This window comes from Camellia sinensis, chromosome 11 (assembly GCF_055761805.1).
Source record: "Camellia sinensis isolate YWXY chromosome 11, ASM5576180v1, whole genome shotgun sequence".
Taxonomy (NCBI): domain Eukaryota; kingdom Viridiplantae; phylum Streptophyta; class Magnoliopsida; order Ericales; family Theaceae; genus Camellia; species Camellia sinensis.
Genome location: NC_138971.1, coordinates 60,402,454 through 60,414,899, shown reverse-complemented (window position 1 = coordinate 60,414,899; position 12,446 = coordinate 60,402,454). Strand labels below are relative to the sequence as shown.

The window sequence follows — 12,446 nt, the reverse complement described above, 5'->3', positions numbered from 1 at the left end:
ATGGTATTGGGTAATTGGATGCATAATGGTGATGTATATGCAGTGGGTGTAAAATAATCCTTAAGTGTCCGGTTGGGCACATTCGGGACATTAGGATCTGCCATCTCTAATGGCTCAATGTATGAATATTCAAGCCTAGGAATACGGGCAGAGGTCCTAAGTCTCCTAAGGGTCCTTTCTAGTTCAAGGTCCAAATTCCACAATTCAGGGCGACAAGAACGACGCCCGTGCATACACTACCCAAACACACACAACAAGTACTGACTCTGTGCACTAAGTATGAAAGCAAAATACCAAAGGAAGAAATACTCACAGCGGTTTAACGAAAACTCTTTACTCGTCTTGTAGATGCTTGACATGTAGATGTTGTTTCCAACCTCTGTTTGAGCTTTGGCTTTCGTTTTAGCACTTTGGTGCTTTGCTTGTGAGTGTTTGCTTCTATTTACTCACTTTAGTTCTGCGGTTTTTATTTAAGCTCGGCAGCGCTCCGCTTGCACTTCAATGATAACTCCAATTTCAACCACTCTGCACACTTAGCAACACCAAAAGCATAAAATCCTAAACTAAAAATTAAAGTAAGAATGTAACTTTAAATTAACTAATTTCGCCAGAAGTCCCCGGCAACAGCGCCAAAATTTGATGGGTCGTTGAACACACCAAAATTAAATACTAAACTATACCAAATTCAATCAGAATAATGGCAAGTCCAGGTATCGATCCATAGGGACTATTGTGAAATTAAATTAATTCAATCGCAAAATTCCTAAATTAATTTTGATTAAAAAGATAAGATTGATTCTATACCTAAACAGCAATTAAATAAAATTGAAGAATATTAAAATCTAGGGTTTGAGATATTAATTTTCGGGAAAAAATTCCTAGGGTAGAGAATTCACCACTAACCATATGAGTGAGACTTAACATCAACCATCAATCGCAATTCGGTTTGAATTATCCAATATTTCATAACTACAAGTTTAAAATATTGATCAAGAGGGTTGTTGCATTCAATGTATAGACACGAATCATCCCAAGTAGTACGAGTCGTTTGCTCTAAACTATGTTAGCAAAACGACCCGTCTCTCATAGCATGACTCGTCTCGTACTTTGAATACAAACACAAAGAATACTAATGTATGGAAAACATTAAACAATCACAGAGAGTAAAATGCTTGAAGAGAAGATCGAAACAATTATTTATAAACTTCTAAAACATCCATACATTCATTCAAACCAAGTTACAATGAAAGCTCATGAAAAATTCCATTACATGACTAGGGTTTCATCAAAACCCTAGAAAAGACGACTAGCCACTCATGGAGGAGTGGAAAGAGGAAGAAGATGAAGAAGAAGCCCCCATGGAAGTGTTTTCCAAGCTTTGGTAGTGTCTCCCCCTTTGGAACCCTAGCCTCCCTCCTTTCTGTATTCAATTTTCGAACCCTAACTGTGACTGATTTTCTGTCTTTTATTCGGAGCAAAATAGACCAAAAAATCCGTGCACGCGTCCCTAGGTTGGCCGCTCGTGCGGTGGTGTTGGCCACTCGTGCGGTGGTGGACCGCACGTGCGGTGGAACTTGGCCGCACGTGCGGTGGTCTGGTGGACTCGAATTTTTCACGTCTCGCTCGGAGAATCTGATTTCGCGCCCCCCTTTTGATTGAATTTTCATATTTCCTGTCAAATCTGTACAAGTGCACGAAACACATAATCTCCACCAAATAAATAAAATTAAAAGACAAAAAAATGTAACCTAAGTGGCCTAAATGTGGTACCTTTCGGCCTACATCACAAACCTTGATTTTTTTTTTAATTTTTTAGTTTGCCTTTTTTTTTAAGTTTGCCTCTGAAAAATTATTCAATGGTGCTCCATTCTATTTACACCTAGGTTGGTTGGAAAGTGAATTTTTAAAATAATTTCTTAGTTAAAACATGAGATGACAAAAAAGAATAAAAATTAATTTGGTGAAATAAATACAAAAATAAAAAATACTTATCATTTTTACATTATTTTATTTTTTAGGAGGTCAGAAATAATTTTAAAATTTAAATTTTTTTTTAATATCTATTTTTATAGAATTAGTTTCTATTTTTTAAAATTATGAAAAAAAATTCTAAAAAAGAAACAAAACAAGGCCAAAAGTATTTGAGAATGACTTTTTGACTTTTTGTATATAAAAAACAAAAAAGTGCAAAACCAAAAAAAAAAAAAAAAAAAAGAATGAAAGAAATTTTTGACTTTTTTTTATAGAACTTCTTAACTTTTTTAATAGCTTTTCAATCTTTTGACTATTTTATTATCTTCTCAAACACCCCCTCATAGCTAGATTGCAAGTTCGAGTGAAAAGACAATTTGGTCTATACTTTTTAGCCATGTTTGTTTGTGCGGACATGCCCGTAAGATTGACTAATCACCTTATAAAATGTATTTATATAGTCCGATATTTAGAGAAGAAAATTGAGGTTAGGATTAATAATCTATCTGGACATAATATTCCCCCATATGAGAGAATATTAAATCCTAAGAGGGAGGTACAATACAAAATGAAGGATTAAAAAAAGTTTGGACTAATTAGTTAAGATGTAAAGTTGATATAATTTTATCAATCATTTCTTATAAGTCAATCCAAACATGGAATATGTTGTCCCCCTCTAAATATATATATATATATATATATAAACATGGGATATGTCATACAATTGAAATGAATTCAAAATTCTAAGACTAACAGTCCTAGGTATGTTAATCCCATTTAATTGAGTTCGTTCTATCAAACATGGCTTTTGTGGAATGATAGCCTCTTATACTCAAAGTCTATCATATATGTAATTTGACAACATTACTGTTTGTATCGAAAATGACTCATTAATGAGAGCGTGCCATGTGTGCCTTTGGTGACTCAAAGCTTGTAGTTTTATCGTCCCAAAATGGTGATAGATTTGGTGGTGGATTTGATACAATCATGATTTGATTTGGTGATCAAATCCCTAAGAAAGGGGATCACGTGCATCGATGGATATATATATATATATATATATTAATTATTATATATATTGAGATAATGCATCAGGTAGACACGTGGAAATCATCCGAAAGATCGAGTAGCCACTTCCTATTAAATCCAATGGTCAAAATTCAAATTGTCCAAAATCTACTAAAGGGATTTCTTTGACCAAGGACGCATGTCATCCATCAAAGATTCCCACCCACCATCCAATGGTCCATATTTGAAGGAGGTTATAACAGTCCCTAATCTTAGGGAACAATCAACCATTTGTTGAGAAGAATGAGGAAAATGGGACCGGTGCAACTCAAGAGGCTTTCCAACAATCCACCTTCAAAAGTTCATGGAGATTCTTCAGGAGGTTGCTACTAATTTTCTTGAGGCAACTTGTCATTCTCATAAGATCTTAGCATCTATAAATACCCCATTTGAAGATAGAACAAACTCCAATCAATCAATCATTCAACTCAATATAATACAAAGCACTATTGCTTTTTAGCCGTAGTTTTGCCCTAGTTCAACTTAGGAGTAGTCTTGAAAGGCATATTTGCCATAGATTTAGACTTACTTCTTGGCATCCGTGTCAAATTATTTGTTTTTGGTTTTCATTGGCATTGTTTTGGAACTTAGATTGTGCTTAGTAAGTACTTTTGAGTTCATTTCCTCCTATTTACCTCTCTTCTTGATTTTGCAAACTCTTTGGAGATTTTAAGTCATCTTTATTGAGGTAAAACAAGAACTAGGAGGCCTTTTATCCATTTGATCCTCACATAACCTCATGTTTTCAAAAGTCAGAAATTTTCATCCCTATTTTCATACAACTTAGGTACACGCCCACAATTCACCAATCCTTCTATGTTTTAATCAAAAGTATATTTTTGTATTTTTTACACAAACATCTTTTAGTACGCCTAGTGGGACCCATGGAGTTACCAAGGGAAAATGTGAGAAGAGGTAAAGGAGAGAATCCTGTAGGAGGTCAGTAACTTAGTAAGACATCAACATACAATCCTGCCTCGAATGCACATCACACTTCTGTAGCATAACATGTCCTATCCCAGGAGTTACAACATACCGTAGAAAAACTTAGAAATTATCTCATTAAAGGGAATCGTGAAGTTTCCTAAGAGATTTCATGATCTTTTAATGAGATGGAGTCTCAACAAGAGCTTACAAGGACTATTAACAAGATGGTGGCCATGTTTGGAGATAGAATGCATCCATTTGCTCAGTCCGCTGCCCCACAATTTGGAATCATTAGATAGTAATCAAAAGGCACCGTGCCTAAAGGTCCAGTGATCGACATTCTAACTCCTCCTGTGAATGGTCATGGTTCATCATCCACCACTCTTATTTCAAGAGGATGAGTTACAAACATCAGAGGGCATCATGTTCAGAGGACCCTAGAGAGAAGGACTGATCTTTCTATCCAACAATCAGGAGTTTAGAGGACTCTCAAAGAAGATTTTCTCACACCAATATGGAATCCTTTTAACCTATTGTATAATTCTCCTATAGTTGGTCTCGGTCGGCCCAAGGGGGGCAGGAAACATCTGTTTTTCTAACTCTCTACTAATGGATTAGATATTTATGGTTCAAAGTTACAGCAACCTTTTTCTGTGCAGCAGGAGTTCTCTCAGGAGTTACACCACGCAATAGAAGACATCAAGGATTGTTTTAAAAGAGCAGATTAAGAGATTTCTTGTTATGTCACTACACTCTTGAAGGCGCTCACAAGGGCCATCAATGAGATTGTGGCAATGTTTGAAGAAAAGAGGTAACCGTTTTCACAGTCGGCTATCTTAGAAGCAACATCCCGAAGGAATTTTCTCATTACACCAGTCACTACTCATTTACAACCTTATGGAGTCTATCTAAGAGGTCTTTGTTTAGACTCCAGGGGCCCTCTTCCTAGAAAAGCATCAGAAAGAAGATTTGGCTTTTCCAATTGGCAAGCAAGTGAGAAAAGACCCATCAACAATGCCTAAGGTCAACCCATTTTGAGGCACAATCCGTTGTTCAATCCTTCTATGGTTGACAGGGCAAAATTAGTTTGCTCAACACCACTTTCATCAACATTCACTAGTTCCTCCTTCTTCAACTCCCTTGGGATTTTATCAAGATTCATCATTCCATGGCCCAATCCTAGGGAGACAAGAAATAGAGCGCGGAGGGTGTCATCCTCACAGGTCGTTAGAACGTGGAAATGATCTTGCCAAAAATCCTTATCCTACAATCAAGTAAGAGATTGAGTTTCAACTCAACTCTAAAATCAAGTTAAAATTCAAGTAGCCGAAATATGGATTAGAAGATCCAACAAAATTTTCCTTTAAAAAGTGCACAATTGGGGCAAAATAATGTTAGAGAAATTGATGAAATTTTGGCTGGGGGGCATAAATTTTTTTCTTATGTCATAGAAGGTGATGAACAACCTCATGCTTCTTTATTTGATAAAGAACTTTTTGGCATCTCTCAAAAAACCAAAAAGCATTATATGTTATGCCAACTCTTGGCTTAGTACATGAAAACTTACATCCACATTGGGTTTTTGGGGCACATTAGAAAAGAATAGTATTCACATGGCTTACACAAAAACGAGAAGATGATTGCAAGAAGTCTTAAGTGATATAGAAAGTTTCATAGACCGAACTTGCATCTCTATTCTTCAAAATGATTCATCAAAAAGCTTAAAGGAGGTTTTGAAGGAAACAAACAGTATAAATCAAGTAAAAAGCTTAACCTATAATAAATTCGGCTTTTTAAAGAAAAATTGCAAGTTATTTCTCGTTTGAAACGCCGAATCAGAAGTTCTGGCCTTTCAAAAGATCTGAAAAGGCCTAACATCACTCAAGCCTAACATGTACTTTAGGCCTTTTAGGCCAAAGAATAGGCCTTAAGGTGTAGCAAGCCTCTCATGTAGAAGTTTTTAGGCCTTGCAGAATGTCTGAGAAGGCGTAATGGTAGTTTCAAGTCTGACCAACATTTTAGGCCTTCTAGCACACTAAACAAGCTTCCTTTATAGAATCCCAGAAGTTTCATGCAGTGGAACTAGTTATCCACTTCAATATTCTCTTATAAGAAACTTACTCAAGTCTGGTAGAGAGAAAGGGGGTCAAAACAAAAGTGTTCAGTTGCTAGTTCATAACTACCCGATCTTTGTTCATGAGATCTAAGATATTGGTGTATACTTGAGAGGTGTTCAAGATCTAGAAGGTCTTCATGAAGCCTTGTTAGATCTGTAGAATGTAGTTCAGAAGATCTTGATAAAGTCTTATCAAGTCTGCAACAACTAACTTAGAAGATCTAATAAGGATCTAGAAGATCTCAGAAGGTTTGTTAAGTCTCCAGAAAGTATCTAAGAGGCTTGATACATCTACAACAGTTAATCCATAAGGACACATAAGAATGCAAGGGTACTTGTTAAGTTTCACCTCTTAAAGGTCTGCTTATCAAGAGGATTCTAAAAGTGGCAATCAAATCAAGCCTCATTCTTTGCTCAAGAATAAGGCTTGAGGGAGGTAGTGTTTGTACCAAAAAAGACCCACCAATGAGAGGTGCCATGTGTGCCTTTGGTGACTCAAAGCTTGTAGTTTTATCATCCCAAAATGGTGATAGATTTGGTGGTGGATTTGATACAATCATGATTTGATTTGGTGATCAAATCCCTAGAAAAGGGGATCACGTGCATCCATGGATATATATATTCATTATTATATATATATATATATATATATTGAGATAATGCATCAAGTGGACAACTGGCAATCATCGAGAAGGTCCAGCAGCCACTTCTTATTAAATCCAATGGTCAGAATTCAAATTGTCCAACAACTACTATTTTAAAGGGATTTCTTGGTCCAAGTAAGGGCACATGTCATCCATCCAAGACCCCCACCCGACCTCCAAGGGTCCATATTTGAAGGAGGTTATAACAGCCCCTAATCTTGGGGAACAATCAACCATTTGCTGAGAAGGAGGAGGAAGATGAAAGAGGTTGCTTAGGAGGCTTTCCAACAATCCATTTTCAAAAGATCATAGAGATTCTTCAAGAGGTTACTGCTGATTTTTTGGAGGTAGTTTGTGATTCTCAGGAGGTCTTAGCATCTATAAATACCCATTTGAAGATAGAACAAACTCTAATCAATCAACCATTTAACTTAGTATAGTACAAAGCACCACTACTTTTTAGCCCTAGTTTAGTCCTAGTTCAACTTAAGAGTAGTCTTGAAAGGCATATTTGCCATAGATTTAGCCCTAATTCTTGGCATCCATGTTAAATTATTTGTTTTTGGCCTTCATTGGCATTGTTTTGGAACTTAGATTGTCCTTACATCTCATTTGTAACTTAATTTCATGTTTTTCAAACTTGTTAATGTTCAATCCGCTGAATTTATTAAAGTCAATGTTTTTGAGTTCATTTCCTCCTATTTATCTCTCTTCTTAATTTTTCAAACTCCTTGGAGATTATAAGTCATGTTTATTAAGGCAAAACAAAAACTAGGTGGTCTTTTTATCCATTTGAGTTTCACACAACCTCCTATTTTCAGAAGTCAGATATTTTCTACCCCTATTTTTATACAACTTAGGCATTGTTTTAGTCAAAAGTATATTTTTATATTTTTTGCACAAACAATTACTTATGTTTAGGGGAAATTATACTAACAGTCCCTATAGTTTGGAACTTGTGTCACTTTAGTCTCTGACTTTTTAATTGTGACACATTTGACCATGAATTTTGAATCTTGTTTCAAATAAGGACAATTAAACATACCATTGCTTAATTTCAAGGGAAAAATCATCAATTTGATAAAATATAAACTAATTTGACAAAAATAAATGTCAAAAAAATATTTTAAAATTTTTAAAAATTATTTCTACCCACCAAAGATAAAATTATGTAAAATTGATAAAAATTACATGATTAGTTTTTAGAAATTAATTTTACATGATCATCATTCAAATACATAATAAAAATTAATTTAGTAAAAAAAATAAATGTCTAACAGATTTATCAATTTTATATAATTTTATCTTTAGTAGGTAGAAATAATTTTTAAATATTCAAAAATAATTTTTTGACATTTATTTTTGTCAAATTAATTTATACTTTATCAAATTGATGAATTTACCCTTAAAAAATCCAATAGTATCTTCAATTGTCCTTATTTGGAACAAGATTTAAAATTTAGGGTCAAATGTGTCACAATTGAAAAGCCAGGGATCAAAGTAACACAAACCCCAAACTATAAGGACTGTCGGTGTAATTCACCCTTATGTTTATATAACTCACACTAGTTTTATTATATTGGGAAATAATTATGCTACAATTACATCTACTTACACACTCAACATATAGAAGAAGTGATTTCTAGAGTCTACACATCCACTCTCTAGTGTGAGTTTGGGTTGTTGTTGATAAATTAACCATGTCAGCACATTTTATTGCAGTACGGATGACCTATTCTCTAGCTCGATTTGCACAGTTGTATGTGAAGGAGATTGTTAGATTGCATGGTGCACCTGTGTCAATAGTGTCAGATCGGGACCCTCGTTTTGTGTCTAAGTTTTGGGGTGCGTTACAGTCAGTTATGGGTACTTGGTTAAATTTTAGTTCAGCTTATCACCCTTAGACAGATGGGGTATCGGAGAGGACTATTCAAATCCTTGAGGATATATTGAGGGCTTATGCTTTGGAGTGGAGAGGTAATTGGGATGATTATTTGCCGCTCATGGAGTTTGCGTATAATAATAGTTATCATTCTAGTTTGGGAGTAGCTCCTTATGAGGCTTTGTATGGGAGGAAGTGTAGGTCTCCTTTGTGTTGGTATGAGGTTGGTGAAAGACAAATGTTGGGACATGATTTGGTGGAGGATGCTACACAAAAAATTATCACCATTAGAGAGAGATTATTGACTGCTCAGAGTAAACAAAAAAGTTATGCTAATCATCGTAGGAGAGATTTAGAGTTTCATGTGGGGGATATGGTATTCTTGAAAGTATCACTATGGAAAGGAGTCATCAGGTTTGGAAGGAAAGGAAAGTTGAGTCCTAGATACATTGGTCCATTTGAGGTATTGGAGAAGGTTGGTGAGATTGCGTACCATGTTGCTCTACCCTGTAGGTTGGCAGGAGTGCATAATATGTTTCACGTGTCTATGCTGAGGAAATATGTGCACAGTCCGTCGCATGTGATAGATTATGAGCCGCTTCAGATTAGAGAGGATTTTTCGTATGAGGAGATACCAGTTCAAATTTTGGATTCGAAAGAGAAAATGTGCGTAGAAAGGTCATTAAATTGGTTAAGGTATTGTGGCGTAATCATTTAGTTGAAGAGGCGACTTGGGAACGCGAGGACGAGATGCGCGAGAAGTACCCATATCTATTCTCATGATTTACTCGGGTTAGTTTCAAGGACGAAACTTTTTTTTAGGAGGGGAGAATGTGAGAACCCGAATATAAAAATTAAGTAAATAATTAAATAATAATATTACAATCTCAAATATTTTGGTGGTGAATTTTAAGGTGCAAATTAAATATTATTGGAGGATTTTTTTAATTAATTTTGAAACCTAAAATAAATTCATGGTGAAAGTCTTCAATTTAAAGGCAAGATTTATTATTTAAAAAATAAATAAATAAATAAATAAAATAAAATTAAGTGTCAAATTAGTAAGCATATTTTGATCTAATAGTAGTTGTATTTTATTTAAATTTATGGAGAGATAAAATAAAATAAAATAAAACAAAGGACATTTTTGTCTAAAGTCATTTATGTTATGTATAACAAAGAAAAGAAAGGAAAAACCCTAGGTTCCTAATACATTCTATAGCAGCAGCCACAGCAGCCATGGGGAGAAAGAAGTTGAGAGAAAAGAAGAAAAAAAAAAGGTGGGGGGGGGGGGTTTGCAAACAAGGAATAACTTTTGGGTGTGTGGTATGTCTCTATCTTTCTTCTTCTCTTTGTTTTTGTTCTTTATCCTTATTCTATAATTATTTTATTCATTCATGGAGAGGTTGTAGGTTTATGTATTTTGTATATATATGTGTACACTGTTAAGATATCTGAGGAGCTAAATTTATGTGTAAAGAATGGGTGTAATTCTTAGTTCAAAAATTCTGCACAGAATCGCAAACTTTAAAAATCAAGAAACCATATCAAACGGATGAATTTTAATCTGAAATTTTTTACAGTAGATCAATTACATATTGAATTGCGTATCTGATTTTTTTCATAATTTTTGGGAGTCGAAATCCATATAAATTGAGGTATTCAAATCTGTCCAGGAAACCAGTCCAAAACAGTAAATTCGGGAGTGTTGTTCTCTTTGGGTATAAATCCAAAAATTATCAAATTAGTGTCATTAGAACCGGTTACGAGTCTAGTTTTGTACGTTTTTGGCCTTGCATTGATTGCTCGTGTATATTAAGAGAACCGTCAATTTCTTTAAAGTGCTGCAGAAAACAACCTGTTTGGATATAATAAATTGTAGATAATTATTTTGATAAGCAAATCAAGTGAAACCAATTGGGTTTGAAACTTAGGATATATTAGATCATATCTGGAGGTAATTGGAATTTTTCGAATAGCGTGGAGTGGGTTTTGTAATTTTCAAAGTTAGCGAATAAGTTGGGAAGGCTTGTATGAAATTCTGTTTTATCTTAAAGTCACATTTAATTAAGTTTTGACCGGAACCCATGTCTTGGGTGATTTTAAACCTTGAAGAACATGAACTTAGATAATATTTAAGAGTAACGGTGAGTTGGGTTGAGCTGTGTTAGTGCGCTTTAGATTGGGGTTACTTAGTTCGTATTCTTTAGTATTTTTAAATTAGTAGTGACGTGTAGTTTTCATATTGGTTCAGGGCACTAATTGGAATTTCATACTCTATTCGAGGATTATATTATTTCGTTTCCAGGTGAGTAGTTTCATGCTACATATTTTTATAAATGTTCCCCTACCCTAAACTGTTGGAAAATTAAATTGTTGTTTCATGATTAAACTGTTTTGATAAATTATTATATTATCAATTGAATCAAATTATTTCTGAAACATGTATGAACTTGGCATACTGTAAACTATTTGTTTTGGTCTCATGTTTATAATGATGAACTACCATGTTTTGCGAAACTGATGTGTATTGATTATTGGGACCATGTGTGTATTTAGTCCAGGGAAATTATTCCACTGTGTGTGGTGACTCTGGCCACTAGGGAACAGATCCGGGTTGGGCCGTGATGACTCTAGTGCTCAACGATTGTAAGGAAAAGACCTTTAAAAATAACTAGGTGACCTTCAATCGGATCGTCTTTGAGAAAAGGCCCAGGTGCCACCCTGAGGATGACTCTTAGTTCGGTATTGGATCCAACGAGGCTTATAGCCTGAGAAATGTGTGGCAGATTATTTGTTTTTATTGGTACCCAGAAAATTATTGGTGTTCATGTTATAATCTGTTTTAAGTGGAAAATGTCGTTTGTCATGTTCTTGCGAGACATGAGTATTTTAAGTGTTGAACTGTGGAACCTTCTTTTTGAAAAAGATTGTATTTACCAAACTGTATGCCAATCTAGTTTCTGTGATATATATTTTATTTTGGAATTGAACCCTGTTTTCAAAACTGTATTTACTATCCATGTTGCTACTCACTGAGCTATCAGCTGACTTAGTTGTTTACCATTTCCAGGTGTTAGAAGGACTTAGAGTGGACTCATGGCGTAGCGGGGACTCAATTGCATGGACCTCTAGGGCATTCCTTTAGTTTAGAGTGTTATGTCAAGTTTGTGCATATTTATATTTATTCTTATCGAAGTTCATTTAGGATTATTTTTGATATGTGGGTTGTTTATATCCCATAAGTTTGGCTGGTTTTTAATTACGGTTGATTTTGCCGTTTATAATTGTGACATGTCTGGATTGAGTTTTGGTTATTTATTATTGGACTATTGTTCAGTTGTTCAATGTGATTGAATGCGTGTTTAGGCTTACGTGTGCCTTGGGCTAAGGCCCTGTGGGCCACGACCGGTCATACCCAGGTTTGGGGTGTGACAATTGTGGTATCAGAGCTATAGTTATCGAGTTACATATCTTGCATTTCATCATTTAGACGAGGTCCAAGTCCCTATAGTCCTTAGTAGTGTTTGGCTTAGTTCGTTTTGTTTAAACTTGTGTTGAATCTTTCTTGATTTAATTTTGGAGATTAAGAGTTAGTACCTAGATATCTATTTGGATTGTCTATTCCTGGTGAGCCTTTGATGTTTGTATTACCTTGTCTACTCCATTAGGTGGAACAGTAGTATTAGGAGAAATAGTAGTATTGGGAGATGTTTGTAGATCTTGTGAGATAAAGATGGATGGTAGGATTTTTCCAGTGGATTTGATTTCTTTAGAGATGAAGGATTTTGACGTGATTTTGGGGATGGATTGGTTAACGAAGCATCATGCCTCTATT

The 12,446-nt window shown here is 35.0% G+C and overlaps 1 long non-coding RNA gene across 1 annotated transcript; it reads left to right on the top strand.

Annotated features, from left to right (window-relative positions):
* The first annotated feature begins 9,819 nt into the window (after window positions 1-9,819).
* Window positions 9,820-11,956, top strand: LOC145801978 (uncharacterized). The gene is made up of 3 exons (XR_014343953.1): window positions 9,820-9,934; window positions 10,863-10,916; window positions 11,682-11,956. It is a non-coding gene; the product is annotated as an uncharacterized LOC145801978 (long non-coding RNA).
* Window positions 11,957-12,446: the final 490 nt, after the last annotated feature.